Source organism: Hyaena hyaena, unplaced genomic scaffold (genome assembly GCF_003009895.1).
Source record: "Hyaena hyaena isolate Hyena2069 unplaced genomic scaffold, ASM300989v1 scaffold_388, whole genome shotgun sequence".
Lineage (NCBI taxonomy): Eukaryota > Metazoa > Chordata > Mammalia > Carnivora > Hyaenidae > Hyaena > Hyaena hyaena.
Window position 1 is genome coordinate 1,356,024 of NW_024081021.1, and position 21,703 is coordinate 1,377,726.

Genomic DNA, 21,703 nt, shown 5'->3' on the forward strand with positions numbered 1-21,703 from the left:
CAGAGTCTGGGGCTCCTGGGTGGTTCAGTTGGTTAAGCATCCGACTTCAGCTCAGGTCATGATCTCACGGTTGGTGGGTTCAAGCCCTGCATCAGGCTCTGTGCTGACAGCTGAGAACCTGGAGCCTTCTTTGGATTCGGTGTCTTCCTCTCTCTCTCTCTCTCCCCTTTCCCCACTCACACTCTGTCTCTCTGTCTCTTAAAAATAAATAAACATTGAAAAAAAATGTTTTAAAGCACAGAGTAAAGAAAACCATTGGGGTGCTGATGATGACTGCAAGTACTTTTCTCTTGCTGAAACATCAAGTACAGAGGTGGCAGATAAGAATCAGACCAGACTAGGGAGCTCAAATAAAATCTTATTGGCTTTCTCAGCCCTGTTAAGGTTACACCTTATCCCCGAGGCCAAGGGGAAAGCAGGAAAGAATTGGTTTTTGTTTGTTTTTTTAAATAATCATCAAGTATTGTATGCTTTACTGATTGAGTGGCCAGGCACCCCAGGAAAGAGTTTTAAACAGGGGAGTGAGATAATCAGCTTTGTGTTTGGACTCTCTTTGGGTAATAATGGAGGTAGGATGGATGGCCAGACAGGAAACGGCTATAGTCCAGGACAGAGATGAAGACAGCTTGATCCTGGGAGCAGTGGGAAGGATACTGAGAAATATCTGAGGTTTAATTAGTACCCCTTGTTCTGGTCTAGGTTTCTGAGAAAATTAAGCAATAAAACAAATGATTAGCAGATAGACTCCAAAACATGCCATTTTGGGCTGAAAAAACCAGCTATGGTGGAGATTTTAGCTGAGTGTGAGAGCCAAACGAGATGCTAGTAAACCCTTGGATTAGGGCAGGCCTCTCTGAGGTAAGTGTGGTGTGCCACCTGGATGCCTCTTCAGAAATAAAGGATTTATTCCCCTGACTGTTGGGAGGGCTGCTAGAACCCTCAGCTAGCAGCCCTCTTTAGGGATGGCCTTGGCTAAAGAGAACCACTAGCCCAAAATCAGGTTCCCTTCTTGGGGTGGCTGGCATCCAATGACAGATCAGAGTGACAAATATAAAGTCTTGGTTCCCTAGCCCCAATTCGAGACAACTTTGAAAGGTCATCTCAGCTTTGGAGCCCCCCAGCCCAAGGTCATCTAAAGCCTTTATTGGGACTGAACCTCAGCTCAACCTCTGCCTTTGTCCAATCTTGCCTCCCTCCCCTCCCCACCTTCCCTTCCCTTCCCTCCCCCTTCCCTCCCCCTTCCCTTTCCCTTCCCTCCCCCTTCCCTCCCCCTTCCCTTCCCTCCCTCTCCCTTCCCTCCCCCTTCCCTTCCCTTCCCTTCCCTCCACAAGTATTGATCCTGAGAACACTGCCTAATAAACCTCCTATACACAAATATCTATCTCAGCATCTGTTTTTCAGGAGGCCCAACCTGTGACATCCGCAGGGAATGCTGCAACTGAATGACTATTAGAATGTATGTCCCCGTAGGGATGCCTGACTGGCTCAGTAGGAAGAGCATGGGACTCTTAATCTCAGAGTTGTGAGTTCAAGCTCCATGTTGGGTGTAGAGACTGATTACTAAAAAGAAAAAATTAAAAAATAAAAAATAAATTAAAAAAAAGGAATGCGTATCCCTGTAGTTAGCAGCCAAGAGAATAAAGGGTGGCTCAGAACTCACATGCCCAGTTTGTGCTTTCCAATGTACAAATCACGGGTCACTCCACCTTCCCTGAGATGGAGAAGTCAAATGCAGGGAGAGACGCCAGCTGTTACACCACCTACGTTTCTTCAACAAAGTAGGAAGCATTAGGACAATACTGAGTGACATGAAAGAGATAGAATCTTTAGGAATTAATGTAGGAGATATAAGTGAGTAAAAATAGGGCCAGTCAAGAGTTACTCCTAGATAAAAGGAAACAACAAGTTTGGAGAAAAATATGAGCTCAGTGTGAGGTGTCTTTAGGATGTCCGAGTAGAGTCGTTCATTAGGCAATTAAAGATATAAATCTGGAGTTCAGGTGTGTGACCGGAAGTAGCAATATAAATGGGTGTACTCAGCAGCTTATGCCTAATGACAAGGATCCCATAGAGAAATAATTTAGGGAACAGAAATATATTTATTTAAAAAAAAACCCAACAACCTCTAATTAGTATTTTCAGAGATTTGAGAAGATATTACCTACCTAAAACAAGAGCAAAGATGCTCTAGTAAGAAGGTTCAGAAATATGCAGAAATCTTAGGAATGAAAAGTATGATTGGCAAAGTTAAAAATCCACTGGAACGATTAGATACTTGATAAAATAGCTCACAAAGTAGAATATGAGTAGAAGGGGAGAGACATAAAGGGTGATTCCAAAGGATCTAACAGTCAGTTAATAGTATTTTTATGGTAGCCTTCCTCCTGGTTCCCCCCATTTTTTTATTATCCATCCTTGAATGTATCTGGACCAGCTTTTAGCAGGAAGTTCTTATGAGGAAAGGCCAGGGTTCTGTGTTAGATGGAAGGGGGGGTGGGTAAAAAGTAGGTAACCGATGGAGTGCTCTCCCTGAGAAGATTGGATGGGTAGATACAAAGCTGTGGTGCAAGATCTCACCTTAATTGAGAGGACACCCTTTCTCTGTACAAGACAGAGAAAACGTGTGCAGGGGCAATTTGCTATAACAGAATACCATAGACTGGCTGGAGTACAAAGAAATTTCTTTCTCTTTTTATTTTTATTTTTTTATTAAAAATTTTTAATGTTTATTTATTTTTGAGAGAGAGAGAGAGAAAGAGTGAGAGTGGGGGAGGAGCAGAGAGAGAAGGAGACACAGAATCTGAGGCAGGTTCCAGGCTCTGAGCTATTACTACAGAGCCCAATGCGGGGGTTCCAACTCATGAACTGTGAGATCATAACCTGAGCCAAAGTCTGACGCTTAACTGACTGAGCCACCCAGGCACCCTCAGAAATTTATTTCTTATAGTTCTGGAAGCTAGGAAATCTAAGATCAAGGCATGGCACATTCAATGTCTCCTGAGAGCCTGCTTCCTGGTCATTTTCCCACTGTGTCCTCATGACGTTGGGAGAAGGACAAGAGAACTCTTGTGTGTGTGTAGGGGGGTGGCTCTGTTGTAAGGGTGCTGGCTGGAATCATGACCCAGTCACCTCCCAAGGGCCCCACCTCCGAATACCATTGCATTAGGGATTAGCTTTCAGCATATGAATTTGGCGGGTGACACAATCAGTCTCCGTAAGTGTGATGATTTTCTGATGGTTTGTATTTTCTCTCTAAAGCATGAGCACAGTCATCGGTTGAGGCTAACGGGGCAGCCATGGAGGTTGGGCTGGGATGTGGGTAGGGAATGCCGAGGAGCATGGAGACTTTTGTTTTGAAATAGACTAAATGAAGGATGAAAAACAACAAAGCCACATGAGGAAATAAGAGGTGATGGCCAGGCTCCTCTGAGGGCCCAGGTGAGTTGGAGGCCAACACCACAATGGATGGTTGAAAGGAGACTTTGACAGTAAGAGCAGAGGCGAGAAATCTCTAAAAAAGAGAGACAAACTAATCTCACAACAAAAAGTCTCCTGCTTTCTTCTGAGAGTTGCAGAAATGAAAAATAGAACAACATTCTCCTCTGAGTCACAGGCCTCATTTTCATCAGCTCCCCAGTCCTGCTTGTTTTCCTTTGATGTTTATAAAAGGGACATGTGATTATAAAGGGGAAAGGTGGAGGGTATAATAAACCAAGGATGCAGGAGGAGGAAGGGACTCAAGAGTCTGAAGGAGGGAAGGAACGCACCCAGCTGAGAGGAAACAGCCAAGGCCACGGTTTCCTCCAGCCTTCTCTGTGAAGCCCCCCCACCCCCCACCCCCCACCCCCGCTGTGTGCACAGAAACTCCATGCAGGGATCAGACACTTGGTTGTCTTCATCGATCTACCCTCAGCGTCTAGAACAGAGCCTGGCACCGCTCAGGTGCAAAGCAGACGTTTGGTGGAGGAATGAAATCCACAGCACCGTTACTGGCCTTTGCAGTGGCTGAGCACACAAACGTTTCCTTATTTTCATCCTCCCTTCCTTCCTTAACAGAAAGTTTTCAGACAGCCTTTGGGGCTGCTGGGGACTTTTGGTGGCTTAGTCGGTTAAGCATACGACTTTCGCTTAGGTCATGATCTCACGGTTCGTGGGTTCGAGCCCCGCGTTGGACTCTGTGCTGACTGCCAGTTCAGAGCCTGGAGCCTGTTTCAGTCTGTGACTCCCTCTCTCTCTGACCCTCCCCTGCTCATGCTGTCTCTCTCTCTCTACTAGAAAGAAATAAAACATTAAAAAAAATTAAAAAAACAACAACAACAAAAGACACAGCCCTGCTTCTGCTCCAAGGGATCCACCACCCACCTTCCAATCAGAACTGCCTCTCTCTGTTCTTCTTGGAAACGGAGGCACATCTTGCTTTGCAAGAAACTTGCAGAGGAAATGGGGCAATCTGGGCTGTTTTTCAGCCTTTTCAACCTCATTTCCTAAATTAAAGGAAGAAATGTAAGGAATCTTAGGAATATGAGACTTCTCCAGAATGATCTTTATTGAGCTGTGCTTGTTGCCAGCTGAAATCCTGAAGGGCCGTCGAGGCAGCCAAAAAGGAAAGAGAATGAGGAATAACTTAAACCATCTTAGCCAGACTCTGAAAAAGATATCTAGAGCAGTTGCTATTTTTTCCTTCCCAGAATGGTTTGCCTTTCCCGCAGTTTGATGATTGTTTTAGATTATTTTGGGGGTATAAGAGGAGAAAGGAGGAGGGAATCCAGTGTTGAGGAAGTAACACGATGAGGTTAGTTGTACCCTAGAAGCTTTATAATTTACACAACTGTTTTATACGTGCCGATTTCCTCCCCCTGTAGGACACCACACAAGTCGGGATTTTATTCATGGCATTCTCTTGAGGGGATTGTTCCCCCCGCCCACTTCAGTGTATCTCTGTGGTCTGTGGATCATCTCTCCAGAGCTTCATCCACGGGGTGAAGGGCCATTTTGTCTACCCAACAATTATCCAAAAAGCGTACAAGAAAAGCCATAGAGTCTGCCAGATGGGCAAGGAACACTTGACTGCGCTAAAAAATTTCCAGCAGTGGTATCCCCGGCCTGCCCTTTTGCTGTGAGCGGTGCCCAAATTCCACAAGCAATTCCCCTGAAATCTCCAGCTCCCCGCTGCCAGACGGGTTTGGCTGGTTACCAGAGGCACTGAGGGCAGGGGGGGGAAGGGGGGGGAGATGGGGGGTGTTGGGAAGCAGCCTATGGAGTGGCAGTTCGTTCGACCCTCATTCTCGCTCCATTCTCTGATATCTGCTCCAAAAATGAGCTGGATATGAGAAAGGAACTGAAACTGATTTACCCCTGGTCCATCCTTGTGAATGTTGCTCCAGGACTGAGGCCCAGGATTGGTGTGCCCCGGCCTGGCCCCGAGCTGAGTCATTGCTTCACCAGGAATGCAGCCAGTCTGGAATGTGGCGCAGGGGCCCAGATGCTGACACGGAGCAGGAGATGAGAGAGGAGGAAGGTCTTTTCCTAAACATAGTGAAGACCTGCAATCATAAAGCTGTAAGAAATCTTAAAAAAAAAATCACACTACAGGTGAATAAGACATTTTTCTTTCTACCCTCTCTCTCCATCTGCATTTCAGGTTCCTGCATGGGGTGAACACCGATCTCAATTTGGAACGTATCTTTTCAGAGATTTATATAACTGCATGATTTACTTGCATGCTATTTATTCATTTAAATACATATGTGTGTATTTAGAGAGATTTAGAGAGAGGGAGGGAGGGAATTTTGCATATCATGTAGTGTGGACACAGTATGGATTGTTCCTCAATTTGCTTTTTGTTTTTTTAATTTAGCCTTGTCTCTTGGAGATTTCCCTGTGTCTATGTGCTCTAATTCTTTTTAACCACTCCATACTCTTACATAACTCAGATGCTCCACTATTTATTTAACTCTCTCTCTCGATGAATCCTTTAGGTTGCTTTAATTTCTTTTTTTGAGTTTATTTATTTATTTTGAGAGAGAGAGTGAGAGTTCGAGCAGGGGAGGGCCAGAGAGAAGGGGAGAGAAAGAATCCCAGGCAGGCTCTTGGAGACTGATGCAGGGCTCGAACCTGAGAGATCATGTCCTGTACCAAAGTCAGATGCTTAACTAGCTGAGCCACCCAGGCACCCTTGCTCTAAGTTTTTAATATTCCGTGAACAACCTGCTTTCCTTTTGCACACATGCAAGTATTTCTGTAGGATGGATACCAAAGTGTGAGACTGTGGAGTCAAAAGATAGATGCATCTAAAGTGGGAAGGACCACTGCCCAATCTGTTCTCCAAAAAGGCTTGACCAGTTTACATTCCCAGCAATGGTAGAAGAGACCACCTCTTTTCCAGAATGCTTGCCAAAAGATACCAATCCTTATTTATTGCCGGTCAGATGTGTGAAAAATGATATCCCCTCATTTATATTTGCAATATAAATGGGGCTCAAACCCATGAGACGTGAGATCATGACCTGCGCCTAAGTCGGACGCTTAACCGACTGAGCCACCCATGTGCCCCTCTCTATTCTTTTCCATCGAGCTATTAATCAATTCTTGTTCTACTGGAAATGCATGGAATTTACGAGTAATTTGGAGGCAATTGTTATCCTGACATTAAATCATCCTATTCAGCTCTTTGTCTAGGTTAAACATCTTTTTCTTGTAGTTCTTGAACGTATCTGCAGGATATGGTGCTATTGGTGACTATTTCCTAATTTTGTTGCTATTGTAAATGGAACCTGTTTTTTTCTTATCACACTTTCTATTTTTAAAATGATCAGTTTGTTCACTTTTTTTTTTTTGCACTTGACCTTGCATCATTAGCTTTTAGGTTGATTTTCTTAGATTTTCTAGGTAGCTGCTCATGTTATCTTCAAAGAGAAACACCTATGCCTCTCCATCTTTGTTTCTGTCAGCTTTTAGGTAAGAATAACAGAAACATAATTCAAACCAATGTAATCAAAACAGGAAATTTGTGGGCTCACTTAACTGATAAGAATCCCATAAGACTGGATCCAGGATATCAAACGCTGTCGGGAGATATTGGTCTTGCCGTCTCCCTTTCTCTAATGTATTTCTCTCATCTTGGCTCCATTTCCAGGCAAGATCGCCCTGTGTGGTGACAAGAATTCTTCCAGAAGCTCCAGGCTTACCTCCTATTCTCTCAGCAATACCCAGAGGAAGTGGACTTCTATTTTAGTGTTGCTACCCACAAAAGCTTTTTGATTTATTCTAATTCATTGGCTTGCTCACATGTTCGTCTCTGAACCAATCGTTTTAGTTAGGGGGTGAAAATATGCATGTAGACAGGGAGAGAGTCTGGCTATCTAAGGAAAATTGGAATTAGGAAAAAAGGAAATAGATGCTGGGTAGACAAAACACACGAGCGTGTTTAAACCTCATATTTTCAAGATTTGAATGCATAAACTTCCAATTTCTTTGTCTTATAACCTTCCTGCCCTTTTTTTTTTTTTTTTTTGGTCTGGAGTGAGCTCTTCTGAGTGTTGTTGCTTCTATTTTGGGCTCTCTTTCTTAGCACTAATTTCCTTCCATCTTCCTTTGCTCCCTGCTTCCTTTCCTTCCTTTTTCTGTCCCTCTGAACTCAACCTTCCCTACTTGGTAGTTTTGTGGTTTCTGGGACGCCCAGGCCAGACCTTGGTCTTATTATTGTAAAGTATTGTACATCCAATCTCTTCCCTGGGATCAGATTCTGGCTCTGAGACTGTGTCTGATTTTTCCACCCTCCCTAGGTATGTAGGTTTGTACAAGCCTGTAACCCTAGGCAGCTCCTGAGTCTCGATCCCAGCCCTTGATTTCAGGTGAGTCTTCTGCCTCACATGGAGATGTTTAGCCCCAAATGCCCCGTATGAGGCCAGCTCCTGAATGCCTCTGTTTGTTTTTGGCAGAATCCAGCAGATATGTAGCTTTAGGCCACTCATCATATTGTTTCTGTTCCATTTCTGGGCTGCAGAGGTGTTTCGAAGTGTGAACATGCCCAACATCTCGCCCATTTTATATTCCATCTGTTATCACTATCATTCTGGATTGGAGGGGTCCCTCCAAGCACCATCATGGCTCTAAGTCCGCTCCCACTTTGTTCTCGACTGTCTATGATCTAGCTTCCTCTCCTGCCTTTCTTTTAGAAACTGTGCTCTCTGAAGTTGCCAATGTCATTTCCCAATCATCAAATTGAACAGCTTTTTTTCCTTCAGGCCTCATTTTCCTTTACTCCTCAGCAGCATCCAACAGTGTTGACTGCTCATCCTTTATCCCTTTCTCCTTTTGGCTAATTTGATACTCCACTGTTCTGGTTCACAACCTCTTCTGACTCTTCCTTTTTAAAAATTTTTTTAAAAATTACTTTTGCTTCCTCCTCTCATTTTATGACTGTAGATGTCCCGCAAGGCCACTGCCTTTGCACTGGTTTTATCCTCTTTTTTATACATTCTTATGTCTTCAGTAATCTCTAAAATGATTCTCTCTCTTCACGGTAGGATGCTTGTCCCCCAAGTCCTTTTTTTTAAATTTATTTATTTTTGAGAGAGAGAAGGAGCAAAAGTGGGGGAGGTGCAGAGAGAGAGGAGACCAGATCCCAAGCAGGCTTCTTGCTGTCAGCACAGAGCCTGATGTGGGGCTCAAACTCACGAACCGGGAGATCATGACCTGAGCTGAAGTGGAGAGTCAGACCCTTAACTGACGGAGCCACCCAGGCGCCCCTTTCCCTCTAGGTTGTATAGTTATAAATTTTAGTGTTGTATGTCCACTTGATGTCCTGCTGTCCCATCAAATTTCCTTCCCTTTTTTGGATTAAGAGGTACAAGCTTCCAGTTATGGAATAAATAAGTCACGGAGTTGAAAGGCATAGCATAGGAAATAGTCAATAATGTAATAACATTGTACGGTGATAGATGGTGAGCACTAAGTAATGTATATAATTATTGAATCAGTACGTTGTATACCTGAAACTAATATAACATTGTATGTTAATTACACTTCAATAAAAAACTCTAAAATTTCAAGAAATTTCTTCCCGTTTTGAACCTTCCAAGTTCAATCATAGATACTATCTTTCTCTTAGTTTCTAAGGCTCAGATTCAATCCCTTGATTCCTCCTATTTTCTCCAGACCAGTTAATTACACATTCTATTGATCCTCTTTCCTTGAATTTTCTCTTTTTTGCCATTGCCCTGTTCACGCACCGACTGTGATCCCTTATCGCTCCTCTTTTAGGTAATTTCAGTGTTTTCCCAATGAAGTAGGAGAGTTAAATGTGGCAATATTTTGATGAATTTGTATCAAAATTTATTATTTTAGATCCCTCCCCCCAAAAAAGACTTAACATAAATATGCGTAGCTGTATTCCCTCTCTCACCCCAAAGGAGGAACAGTCCTCCACTGAATGGACAAAAATTCAAGATTGATGTGTTGTGCTGATCTGAGTAATGGCTTCAGTCTAGAAAAGCTGAAATGTTATATTAGGTAGAGCAAGGAGCTATCAAAAGAAAAGAATTCATTCAAGCTGAGACTCAAGTATGAATAGGAATTATTTTGGCAACCCAGGGAAGAGAGGCTTGTATTTCCCATAAAGGAGGAAATGCAAGCAAAACAGAAAAGTGAAGCAACATGGTGCCTGTGAGTGAGTGAGTGAGTGAGTGAGTGAGTGAGTGAGTGAGTGTGTGTGACAGGGTCTACAAAGAGTCACTGTGAGCCAGGGACAGGGGAGATGTGAAGCTGGACAGAAACGCTTTTTACCTCAAGCTAAGGACTATCATTTGGGGTGTCAGGGAAGCATTGGAAGGGGGATGGGGCCACAGGGCCACGTTTGTGGCCAAGGTTTCTAGTTTGGATGGTGTCTTTCATCAAGCAGGACTTGAGGGATGGGGGGGGAATGCATGTCTGTTGGGGGTTCTGATGAGATTATGATGGATGCTCTGCTTTAAAAAAGTTTTTAAAAAATATTTATTTTTTGAGAGAGAGACACACAGACACGGGTGAGCGGGGGAGGGTCAGAGAGAGAGGGAGACACAGAATCTGAAGCAGGCTCCAGGCTCTGAGCTAGCTGGCAGCATAAAGCCTGATGTGGGGCTCAAACCCATGAACATGACCTGAGCCGGTCAGCCACTTAACAGACTGAGCCACCCAGTCTGCTGGGTGCTCTGCTTTTTTAGGGCTCCCTGGGACCTGCAAGATTACTGAAAAGGGGAGTCCCTGTGGGCGAGGGAGTGCAGGTGAATCCTCAGAAACAGGGTGCCTGGGATAGTCAGAATGTGTTTTCTTGGTGGGGAGGGTGGATCAAGGTTGAGACCAAAGGCGCTGGCACCTTGCTGGGAAGATGAATGCACGGGTTATCATATCTAAAAGGGGTTTCATAAATGAACAAAAAAGCAAGAGTCAAGAGAGTCAAGTACTAACCTCCCCGCCCCCCGCCCCCCCGCCACTTGTGATACTCCTGTTGACTTGACTCTTCAGGGCCCATCTGGCATCTGGAATGCCAAAGCCAATCTGAAGCTTTTCCTCTAGCCACCGCAAGGAGGTATCTCTTTTGAGGACCTGTATAACTTGTGGTTTACAAGGATTTTATCACTTTGTATTCCCCCTTAGTGGGTAAAATCTCTGAAGACTGACTAACTTATCTTTGTACCTCCTTCATCACCCAGACTCTGCTCTGTGTATTGTCGGTACTGAAGAAATGATAATCCAAATGAACCCTCACTTCCACAGAAAAGCACATCCTATGGATTTAATAAATATGAACCTTAAATAATAAAATATTGCAAGGAATTTGAAAATTTTAAGTTCCATCTGTACAAAGCTCAAATAATTCAGGTAAATATTTGAAGAAAACAACAAAACTTACCTAATAATTTAAGACACTGCTTTTTTTTTTTTTTTCGGACACAGAGAACATTTTATTGTCTTACTTTTGCAAGTCGTATAAGATTTTCCAGCCTTAAAATTCATTTTTAGGTATGCTGATCAAGAAATAACAAGACGCTGGGGCCCCTGGGTGGCTTAGTCAGTTAAGCATCCTACTCCTGATTTTGGCTCAGGTCATGACCTCACTGTGGTGAGATCGAGCCCCCATTGGACTGACTCTGTGCTGAACATGGAGCCTGCTTAAGATTCTCCCTCTCCCTCTACCCCTCCCTTGCTCGGGTGTGTGATCTCTCTCAATAAATAAATAAATAAATAAATAAATAAATAAATAAAATAACAAGACACTAAATTATACTGTTTTGTAAGTTTTTCTGTTGCTTCTTAATCCACTGACTAAAACTTTCACAGTGCAACACTTCTAGGCAATTCCATTGTTACTTTTTTTGGTTTCTACTACTTTAGGCAACAATGGCTCAACATTTAGTAACAAACTTCCAGGGAAAGTGTGTGTCACAAAGGGTCCTAGATTCTGCAGTCTGTGCCTGCATCTGTTACAGAATAACTACTTGCAGATCAGCAGCTATCTGGTCACTTGACATATCTAGGGTAGCTATTTTGGTCTAGAAAAAGTTCTCTCCCTTTCTTCATCTACCTTAATTTCTTTTTTTAAAAATTTTTAATGTTTTTTTATTTATTGCTAGGAGAGAGAGAGACAGCATGAGCAGGGGAGGGTCAGAGAGAGAGGGAGTCACAGACTGAAACAGGCTCCAGGCTCTGAGCTGGCAGTCAGCACAGAGCCCGACGCAGGGCTAGAACCCACGAACCGCGAGATCATGACCTAAGCGAAAGTCAGACGCTTAACCTACTAAGCCACCCAGGCACCCCACATCTACCTTAATTTCATGTCCAGTTTTAAATAATTCAAGAGCTTTTGGGATGTCACAGGCAATAGAATTCCAAGTAAGCTTTAGAAGTCTGCCGCCCCCCCCCCCCACCACTACCCCCCAGTTTCTTCTTCAGTGGATTAAGCTTGGGCATTATTTCCGGAACAGCTACATAAAAGTCTGATTGAATTTCATCATGCAAAATCTTCTGCATCAGATTAGTTCCTCCTCAAACAGCAGCTCCATTTTCTTCTGCTATTTTAATCTCTGATGCATTTCCTGTAAGTATGGCAACTTTATTGATTCCTCAAACAAATGAGCATATGAAGAACTAAGACCACTGGCCAATGGCTCCACATTTTTCTTCTCCCCCAGTGCCTTGTCCAGTGTCAAGTCAAGATAAACACTTTGCTTTTGATTCGTAAAGTCCAGAATTTAAAATTTCTTAAGTAAGCAATTAACTGTTTCTATCTCGTACAGTTGCCTTGGAAAGAAGTGTTTTAAGTACACCTCATCCTCAGGTTCACCTTCCATAAAGGGGCATGACTTTATTTTCTATCTCATCTGTTTTCTCATCTGATGCTTTTTCTTGGCACCTTTTCTATTTATTTTGCAGGATTTGTAGCAGCAGCAAAATGTCTTTTGGGCCCCTGAACATAGACAGAACAAGGGTAAACAGGTGGAAAGACTATGCCTTTGATGATGTTTGCAGGCTCTGTCACGGCTCCTACCATGTTGACCATTCTGGACCGTGTTCAGTATATTGTTCTTCATTCTGGTCCATAAACAGAGATCACGTGCTTGGTAAAGAGCTCAGCTCAAGAAGCTTTGAAATGCAGATTAGATTAATTACACCAGAATTATATTTGAAAATTGAAAAGAAGCATTTTCCAAAAGGCAAATTCCAAATATATGCCTTTTCAAAGGAAGTGTCATTTGGAAGGAAACTGAATCACACCATGAAATCTGTGGCATTTCTTTTGGTTTCCACTCCCTTCTATACTAGTGGTGGGCTCATGTGATATGTAAAAATGTGCTTAATCAAATTTAGCTTGACTTCTCAAGTTAAGAAAATGTATATGAAGTATTTCTGAGATAAGAAGAGGCACATTCTTTTTTTAGCACACATACTTCCTATGCTGCTACATTTGCCTTATCCCCTTATTTGAAAATTTGGCTTTGCTTATCAAAGCTACAAATTTCTATTTGTTTAGAACAGGGCTAGAATAGCCTGGGATCCTATGGAGCAGAATGATATTTTAGAGTGCTGATTCTCATTTTCTCTTCAATAAAGATCCATACACACTGGGGATTACCCACCTGGGAAAGGGACTCGAAATCTGGTGCAAGCCTTCTGTTTGCTGAGCTATGTGATGTTGAGCAAGTCACTTAATCTCTGAGGTAAAAAGAGGAGCTGTTGCCTAAAACTCCATGATTCTGTAGCTTAAGTAGAATCAACTCAAAATGTTGATTTCTCTTAAAATTAAAAAAAAAATGTTTGTGGCCATATATGCATACCACTGAGCCCTGAGTTTATTTTTCAAATCATGTAAGACAGGGAGGGGGTTCAAGAGGTCCCTTCCTTTACATAGATTTTATATGGGATATATTTGCCTGAGGAAGCATATGCCAAGTATTAGAGATCTACAGATGTTACCAGAATGAAAGGAGATGTGGAGATAAGGATAAGGAATTTTTTTTAATTTGAAAAAAAAAAAGCAAAACGGAAATGAAAACAGAATCTAATTTTATTGCAAATAACTTGCAGGACTGAAAGTGATTACACTGTCACACACTTCTACATTAATAAGCACTATGCAAAAGGATCAGTTACAACGCAGTAATTTACCAAGATTAAAAAGAGTCTCACATTTAAGAGCTCATTTTAAGGGTTGTTGATTTTTAAATCAATTGGTTTATTGTTTCTTAGTTTGTCTTTCATTCCCAGAAGTTTTCTCTCAGGAAAGGAAATTTTATGTAGGAAATATATGTGATCACCTTTGTGATGTATTAAACTTGGAAGAAAATTTAACTCTTGTAAGAAAAATCATACTTGATGCAGAAATAGACACTCAACCACATACTAGATATAGATCAGATATAGTGTGTAACGATGATTTTTTATAATGTTTTTTAAATTCAACTTTAAGATACAGATTTTTTTTTTTTTCTGAGAGAAACGAGAGCAATGTATTTGCTTTGGGTTTTAATCATATGTGTTCATTCCTATGTGTATATCTACACATGAATGCCTGTGTGTATATAATTACATGCTATATATTATACATATACATATACCCGCACCTCTATGTGTTGGCATTCTTTTTTTTTTTTTAATGTTTTATTTATTTCTAGGAGAGAGAGAGACAGCGTGAGCAGGGGAGGATCAGAGTGAGAGGGAGTCACAGACTGAAACAGGCTCCAGGCTCTGAGCTGGCAGTCAGCACAGAGCCCGACGCGGGGCTCGAACCCACGAACCATGAGATCATGACCTAAGCGAAAGTCGGACGCTCAACCGACTAAGCCACCCAGGTGCCCCTATGTGTTGGCATTCTTGTCTATTCTGTAGAAAGAAAATGCTGCTATATTTAAAAAAATGTCTAGCATTCAGTTACCTCTGAAAAAAAAAATGACATTGTTTCTTGGCTTTTTTTGTTCCTTCCTGTTGGCTTGGTGGCAATGATTCATTATAATGTAATGAAATACATATGGTTTCCAGTTTCACATGATGCATATAAATAGGTACTTAAGAAATCTGAACTACTGCTCTTGTTTAAAAAATGTAAACATTCTACAGAGGCTTACTCATCAGAGAATTTGGTGTCACTAAATAGTTAGTGCTTTGATTTCAGTAACACTAACCCTCTTATAGAATTGATCTTCAGTGAAGAAACGTGACTGAATTTTACTTTCTAGTAATTATTTTATAGCTGTTATGTAAAAACAAAGAAAGAAACTTAAAAAAAATTTTTTTAATGTTTTATTTTTTTTTGAGAGAGAGAGAGAGAGAGACAGCATGAGCAGGGGAGGGTCAGAGAGAGAGGGAGATACAGAATCTGAAGCAGGCTCCAGGCTCTGCGCTAGCTGACAGCACAGAGCCTGACGCGGGGCTTGACCCCATGAACCATGAGATCATGCCCTAAGCCGAAGTCGGATGCTTAACCAACTGAGCCACCCAGGTGCCCCGAAAGAAACTCTTTTTAACCAGTTCATTGTCTCTTCCTGCAATTAGGTCACTTTCATTATAGGTGCTGAGATATGTTTTCTTAATATTATTAGGCTTCTGTGATATAGGTACTCATTTTAAAGCAGGAAAAACAAAGTCCCCAATGACTAACTTTAGAGGGGGAAAAGAATAAACAAAAATACAAACACCAAAAACAAATATTTTTGAGTTAACATCCTCTTAGTGAGAATGGCAGAATTAGATTAATAAACATTTCAATGAAAGAAAGTCTTAACAAAGTTTAATCTACTAATCTAATGATAATTGATGGAAATTAGTGGAATTCAAGAGAGAGAATGAGTAGAATTTTGTTACAGACGCTGCTATTGTTTTTGAAACGGAGAGTTAACAATCAAGCAGTGAATGAAGCAACTAAGAACTACAAGGTAAAGAGAATCCAATACGCTGCAGGTAGAGAATTTGTTTGGTTTTACTTCCCTAAGCCACCACAAGAACCACTTACCAATAAAGTAAGTTACATCTTTGGACTCAACTTTCATTATCTAAATACTATTCCTGGGGCAGGCAATCATCTCCATTTGGGGCAGGCAATGTTTGCATCAGAAATCAATCCACTCTTTTTTTTTTTATAGTTTATTGTCAAGTTGGTTTCCGTATAACACCCAGTGCTCATCCCAACAGAAATCAATCCACTTCTAAATGTTGCATTTGATTTCATGTGATCTTTATCTTGTTCAATTGAAATGTGTTGTTTTTTACACAAGCTGATGTTCCAATAATATGATATAAAAAACAACAACACAGTCTTGTAGTTCTGACCAAATTTGGCCAGTTTTCAGAACTATGAAAGAGAAACCACAAAGCCTACATTAATGGCTCTCCTCCCCAAAGGGTTAAGGGGTTCTGAGGTTTCTAAACAGATTTAGTTCACAGGTATTTTAGAGATTCTTTTGCTTTTGCTTGGCTCATTTCCTTCTTGATAAGATTCTATTTCCTTTCTCTTCCTCTTCACTCTGTTACTTAGCATAGTTTCAAAATATGGTAGCTCTCCAGAGCCACTGTTCTCAGCAAATGACTCATCATGAGATAACTGAAGATTTGGGGGCATACGTGTGACTTTCGTTCCTGTTAATTCTTTGCTTTCCACACCACTGTGGATATAATAAACTTCTATATTTGGCAACAGATTTTTTTTTTCTGGCTACCATTCTGGTATTGAAACATCAGCCTGTCTCATTTTCTTTGAACCACGATTAACTCACAATACAGTCTTAGAACAGTAAGTAGTGTATTTACTTATTGTTCTTGACCCTTGGTTTAGTAATGAGGAGTCTTTGAAGAAAATGAACTTCTTTTACTCTTTTAAGAATGGTACAATAGACAGAATGTTTGTGTCTCCTAAATTCATCCATTGAAACTTAATTCCCAACGTGATAGTATTTGGAAGTAGGGCCTTTGGGAGCTGATTAGGACATAGAGGTGGGGACATCCTGACTGGAATTCTTGCTCTTATAAAAGGGACCCCAGAGAGCTTTCTTGTCCTTGCCCCCCATGTGAGGACACAGCCAGAAAACTGTCATCTGTGAACCAGAAGTGGTCTCTCACCAGACACCAAATCTCCCAGTGCCTTGATCTTGGATGTCCCGACCTCCAGAGCTGTGAGAAAGAACTTCCTGTTGTTTATGATCGCCCAGTCTATGCTATTCTGTTATAGCAGCTTGAATGGACTGAGACGCATGGTGATCTTGTCTGGGCATGTCTAGGGTGAAGTGAATCAGGGCAATATTGATCCCCTTCTTTTCCCCACTACCCATCCCCATTCCCTCACCTGGCATAGGGGGCTTTTTGTAGGTTGGATACGCTACACAAATGGTACCTACACCGGTTGATTTCCAAATCCTGCTCCCTCACCCTAATCCCTTTATAACCTAAAGCTGGTATTTGCCCCACTCCCCCAAAGTCCTGTGTAATTCCATCTATATTACAGTGCTGGTTAGGAGTCGTAGTGGACAGTAATTTGACTGTGAACCTTGATGGATTTAGAATCCTTTCCTAGTATTCAGTCAGGCGTCACTGACCACCTCACTGAAGCAGGTACGTGGGACAGCATGGGAAGGCTGCGACACTGCCAGGGTGAGACCAGGTATCTCTCGGCCGGGAAATCTGACAGAAATGAATTTCTGTTCAGTCATGTATTTGATGCTCTTCCTCATAATTCTCATTTGCTTTCATAACTACTATGTTCCACCTTCACTTCAGATGAGGGAATTGAAGCCCTAATAAATGTTAAGCAACTTAAGGGCAGGACTCACGTAGCAAATTAAAGGCACAGCCAGGATTTTAATCCTTATCTGTTTACATGTTTTCCTAACAATTCCCATTGCTGCCTTCTGTGTAAATACCTGGTTTACACAGGAAGCAGAGGATTGTGGAAGATTCTGGTCTTTTAATGCCATAGATTTACTTCATATTAATGGTATTAATCATCTGATTATTGTCAAATTGATTTAAGTCTATTGAGATCAGCATCTCCTGAAATTCAGTGCATTTATCAAACACCTACTGCATGCAATGCAGTGTATTAGGTTCTGTTTGGGGATCTAAAAAAAAAAAGATATGACCCCTGACATAATATCATATACTCTAATGTATAATGGAAGCCAAATGCCCAGATAATGATATTAAAAAACTATATATGACAGCACATTTCGTTCATCTCATCAGTAAGATGAAACTGTTTTCTCTTTTTTTAAAAATGTTTATTTATTCATTTATTTTAAGAGAGAGCAAGAGCACAAATGGGGAAGGGGCAGAGAGAAAGGGAGAGAGAGAATCCTGAACAGGCTGTGTGCTGCCAGTGCAGAATTCCACATGGGGCTCAAACTCACAAACCATGAGATCATGACCTGAGCCAAAATCAAAAGTCCTTTCTAATGGTCTTGCCTTTTCCACAGCATTCCCATTACAGCCAAAGATTCTCTTATTATGGCCCCTCAAAATAAGCTATCTTTTGACCTCGAAGTGGAATCAAACATGAGACCATTTCTCCCACATTTCCTTGGCATATCTCTGTAGTCCACTTAGCAACTTCTTTGTGTTTCTGTTATATGTCACAATTCTTCATGAGGCAGAAACTAGGTCTTTATTGGTAGATACTATGGGCCATTTCAGGTTGGCTGGATTTCCATGGGGGCATCTCATCGTGGGGGCTCAGACATACTTTGGCTGCTTTAATGTGAAGGCAGCCTGAGGTTCTTTTTTTTTTTTTTTTCCTTAGGTAATCTCTATGCCCAACATGGGGCTCAAACTTATGACCCTGAGATCAAGAGTTGCATGCTCTACCGACTGGCTCAACTAGGCACCCCAACTTGAGGTTCCTTTTTTCCCTCATGGCCATTTCCTCTTACTTCTCCCAGGTGGATGGAGTTGGCCCAGAGTGAGGACATCCCACTGAGTGGCCATGCTGGGCACAGTTAGCTGCTTAAGTTGGGACTGTCCCTCTTGGGAAGTTCTTCCTTTCAGGAGCTAGAGAAGGAAGAGGGGTCAGTATTGCCAGGCAGAAGACCTGGCCCACTCCCCACTCTACCCCAACCTTAGCCCTTTCTTGGCCTACTTTTGACCCTTGACCTTTGCTCTCTGGTGGGTGAAGGAGGATGGCCCCATTGGCTGCCTCGGTCTGGGGCTTCTTTAACATTGGATGATCTGGGGCAGCAGCCCAGATGGTGCTGTACAAAGCAGGGAACACACACTCCAAGCTGTGGCTGCTTCTCTCTGGCTGGTGTGTCTTATTCTTTTTACATACATTATCATTATTATTTATTTTAATTTTAATTTTTAGAGAGAGAGTACATGAACCGGGGAGGGGCAGGAAGAGGGAGACAGAGGATCTGAAGCGGCTTTGCACCGAGCTCAATGTGGAGCTTGAACTCACAAACTGTGAGATCATGACCTGAGCTGAAGTTGGATGCTTAACAACTGAAACACCCAGGTGCCCCTTATGTGTATCATTAAGGAAAAATTTAAAGAAAGAGAAAAGAGAATGAGAGATGGAGAGGTTAAAAAAAAAAAAAAGGGAGTGGGGAGAGAGAGAGATGGGGGAATAGGAGGGGAGGAGAAAAGAATGAAAAACAATCAATTTTTGTTCTTATATAGGATAGGCATCTTACTGGTTGTATCTCTACCCCCATCCAACTTGGTTCCTGCTGTGTCTTTTCTAGTTCAGTAGATCAAGGCCGAGGCCTGACATTCTGCATTTCCAACAAGCTCCTAGGAGAAGTCACTGCTGTAGATCTTCAGATCATACTCTAAGAGGCAAAGCTCTTGAGGAATAAGGAATCAAATACTGTACCAGCTTCTTAACCATTCTTCGTATTACATTGGACACTGATATGTGCCTGACAATATTTTAAGGGCTTTGTGTATGTCCACTCATTGAACCCTCACCATGCCCTAAGAGATGGGCGCTATTATTAACCCCACTTCACAGCTGGGAAAACCAAGGCACAAGGTTAATTAATTTATAAACATCACATAGTAAGTAGTAGAGCCTGGATTCAAACCCAGTCCGGCTACAGAGTCTGTGCGTTAAGCCCCATTCCTATTCCAACAATTTACAAACCCATTGTCTTCTTCTGGACATGCTTTAAAGTTTTCAGTATTTCCCCCCTTAAAGTGGGGAGTCCAACTTGAAAATAGTGTTCCAATGATATGATTGACCAAAGATGGGATTGTTCCAGATCATCATGATTCTGATTCACCATTATATTAGCCACGCTGCCAACTTTGTGCATGATGTAAATCTGATAATTAGAGTCAGTACTCAAGGATTGGCTGTAGGATCCCAAGGCAGCTGTGGTTTTGGCTGTTTTTTGTCTTTTGTTTTTTTGGGTCTTTTTGTCAAGTAGAGGCAAGGATCAGCTGAGGTTTACAGCTCCAGCTGATCACTGAGGCAGCTAGAGAAACAGCCCCAAGACAAACAAGTTGTTCACTGTGTAGCCTGAGGGGAGAGATCAGGCTGGAAGGGCTGAGCTGGGGAGGGGTCAAGGGTCAAATAGGATACTGTGTGGAAGAGAAGGTTGGGGGCTGGTCAGGGCAGAAAGCAAAGTGGAGAGGCTGAAGCGAACTGCAGTCTTATAAAAGAGCCAAGTCAGGATCAAGGAAAACATTCATTCATTCTTTCATTCAGTCATTCATATTAATGGACAACATACTATGTTCCAGACGCCATGTTCCATGCTGGTGATACAGTGATGAATAAGACAGGCCTGCTCCCTGCCCTCAGGGAATTCTAATTCTTGTGGGGAGACTGACAAGACAAAACCAAACCAAACCAAACCGGATAAGAAAGCAGACAAACAAATCAGCACGGGCTGTGATGAATGTCCTGAAGGAAAACAAAGGTCAGAGATGGTGAAACCAGGGAGTACTTTCCCTTTAGGTAGGGTAGCCAGAGAAGGCCTTTCAGCTGAGGCCTAAAATCGGAGAAGCTAGGCATGAGAAGAGGGCATTCTAGGCAAGAAACAGCTGTGCAAAGAGCCCAAGGGTGGGGAAGGAAGAGAGGCGGGCAGGATCTTGGAGACCCAGAACCATCCGTCGGGAACAAGTACAAATTGACATAAGGATTAACACTGAGAATAGCCGATATAAAACAAAATTAATTGGCTTTGACAGCCTGGTCAGTTCTCATCTGGAGTCTTGTGTTGAATTCTTGACATATCAAGGCTCATAGGGGATTGGCTGCCACGGCCTCTGAAATTGGGAAATATTTTTAGGCAAGGCCCAGTAATTTCAGTTTGGCCTTTTTTGGATTTAAAGATGTGTCACGGAGTTGTGGAAGTCTCACTGAGGCCTCAACAAGTCTCCCAGAGGAACCTTTATCTGGGTTATTGTGATAAGGGGCGAGGCCAGAAACAAAGCATGGGGCGGTGTTAGCGTGGAGAAGTCAAGCACACTGACCCTCAGACCATTCTCTGAATCAGGCAGACCCATCACAAAGGAGAGGGTTGGACTGGATGCCTCTTTGGGTGAACTGGTGTGGTTTCTGGTTATCAGCATATTTTCTAAGGTTCCCCAGGGACCTTGTGGGTGATTTTTGGAATTTTCTAGAGATGACAATACGGTTCACCAATCTTCAGTTCCCAGAATCTATCCTTTTCTACCTTTTTGAGAATCAGAACATTTGTCATCCCCCAGGCCCTCCTCTGTTGTCACCCGGAATACTGTATTGGTGTCTTACACCTGGTCCCCCTGAGGTGTCTCTCACACCTCCCATCTATCATCCACAGAGCTTTAAGGTACATTTAGCTGAAATTCACATTGTATCTTATTTCTATCCTTGGCTTAAAGTGGTTTCTCGTCACTGTTAATAACAACCTAAACTCCTTTGGTTGGCATTCAATGCCTCTCATGATCTGCCCTTTGCTTAAATGGCCGCTGTCATCTCCTGCCATCTCTTCCTAAGTTATAGCACACCATGCTACTTGCTCCTTACTGAAATAAACATGTTCTCATATCACTTCTCTACCTTCTCATATGGGGTTCCTACTTGCTTTTTCCCTCAACTAATTCCTAGTCATCCTTTATAACTGAGTTTAAACCTCATCGCCTTTAGGAAGTCTTCCTTGATTTCCCTAGTCAGGAATAAGTGCTTTATCTGAGCTTGTAACACATTACACATGCCTGTGTTTCAATATTTAGTGTCTAATTCTTTTTCTGTCTTCCC

The 21,703-nt window shown here is 42.2% G+C and overlaps 1 pseudogene; it reads right to left on the reverse strand.

Moving 5' to 3' along the window:
* Positions 1-11,329: 11,329 nt before the first annotated feature.
* LOC120244617 lies at positions 11,330-12,529 on the reverse strand (annotated as a pseudogene).
* Positions 12,530-21,703: the final 9,174 nt, after the last annotated feature.